Source organism: Setaria italica, chromosome II, assembly GCF_000263155.2.
Source record: "Setaria italica strain Yugu1 chromosome II, Setaria_italica_v2.0, whole genome shotgun sequence".
Lineage (NCBI taxonomy): Eukaryota > Viridiplantae > Streptophyta > Magnoliopsida > Poales > Poaceae > Setaria > Setaria italica.
The window spans coordinates 29,148,708-29,150,558 of NC_028451.1; positions in this window are offsets into that span (position 1 = coordinate 29,148,708).

The window sequence follows — 1,851 nt, forward strand, 5'->3', positions numbered from 1 at the left end:
AGCTGGAGGCCCAGAAAGCCCGATCCCAGCGCGCGCAGCAGATCCGAGGTGAGCGACCCTACTACCGATCCTACTCACACTAATATACCGAAATTACACATGGGGTTGAAACCTGGCTGGCGACCAGCTCGTTGCCCGCAGGCACGGCGAAATCTTGTGTCAATTCTACTCTTTTTTTTATTTTGCATTCCATAAAATTTATGGATTTACTACATCATGAGTCTTAAACATCCTTTTGCTTGTGGTTCCAATAAGTAGGCTTCTGAAGTGCATAGCTAACAGTGGTGAATCTGAAACTTGGGATTAATAACAGTTGTGCTAATAGGAATAATAGGAATAGATGGCCTACGTTTCCCATGGCTCCTGAAAATTAAGAGCATGTCAGAATTGGAATAAAAGTTACTCATGAGATGTAGAAATTTGAAAGTACCAAATACCAAATGGGGTAAGCAAGGAAACAAATTTAGGGGCCCAGTTTCCCAATAATCTTGCCTAGCCTGGCATAGCAAGCGGCGGGAAGGCTTCCAGCAGCAATCTGCTGCCGTGGCGGCACATTTGACCAAGCATCTACTTCGGCAAGGACCTTGAGATTCCAGAGCACTTCGGTATTAGTAGTAACATCAGGCATCTCTAGCAACTGCTACGGGACCAATATGCCTGCCAAAAACATTTTGTTCTGGTGCGGATAGGGTCGACACGTCAGATTTCACCTAACCTGAACTCAGTGGGCCTCAAAACACATCAAGGGCTGACGAAAAGGACAGAACTGGCCCATACAGCCCAACCACAATCCTAACTCAACTCACGCACCAACCCAGCTCACACCCTGTCCGCTCCCATCGCAGCAGCCGGCCCTCACTGCAGCCGCCGCCCCTCACCGTCACCACCGCAGCCGCCGCCCCTCACCCAACGACAACGACGATGGGCAAGGCCGGGAAGAAGGCCACGAAGAAGGCGGCACCCATCAAGCCTTGGGGCACAGTGTACCAGTGCAAGATTTGCAAGCTGGAGTTCAAGGAAACCCTGCTGGAGTTAAGCCTGCACCACGGCACCTGCCTCGCCAAGAGGGAGCTGGAGGCCCAGAAAGCCCGATCCCAGCGCGCGCAGCAGATCCGAGGTGAGCGACCCTACTACCGATCCTACTCACACTAATATACCGAAATTACACATGGGGTTGAAACCTGGCTGGCGACCAGCTCGTTGCCCGCAGGCACGGCGAAATCTTGTGTCAATTCTACTCTTTTTTTTATTTTGCATTCCATAAAATTTATGGATTTACTACATCATGAGTCTTAAACATCCTTTTGCTTGTGGTTCCAATAAGTAGGCTTCTGAAGTGCATAGCTAACAGTGGTGAATCTGAAACTTGGGATTGATAACAGTTGTGCTAATAGGAATAATAGGAATAGATGGCCTACGCTTCCCATGGCCTGGCCTCCTGAAAATTAAGAGCATGTCAGAATTGGAATAAAAGTTACTCATGAGATGTAGAAATTTGAAAGTACCAAATACCAAATGGGGTAAGCAAGGAAACAAATTTAGGGGCCCAGTTTCCCAATAATCTTGCCTAGCCTGGCATAGCAAGCGGCGGGAAGGCTTCCAGCAGCAATCTGCTGCCGTGGCGGCACATTTGACCAAGCATCTACTTCGGCAAGGACCTTGAGATTCCAGAGCACTTCGGTATTAGTAGTAACATCAGGCATCTCTAGCAACTGCTACGGGACCAATATGCCTGCCAAAAACATTTTGTTCTGGTGCGGATAGGGTCGACACGTCAGATTTCACCTAACCTGAACTCAGTGGGCCTCAAAACACATCAAGGGCTGACGAAAAGGACAGAACTGGCCCAAC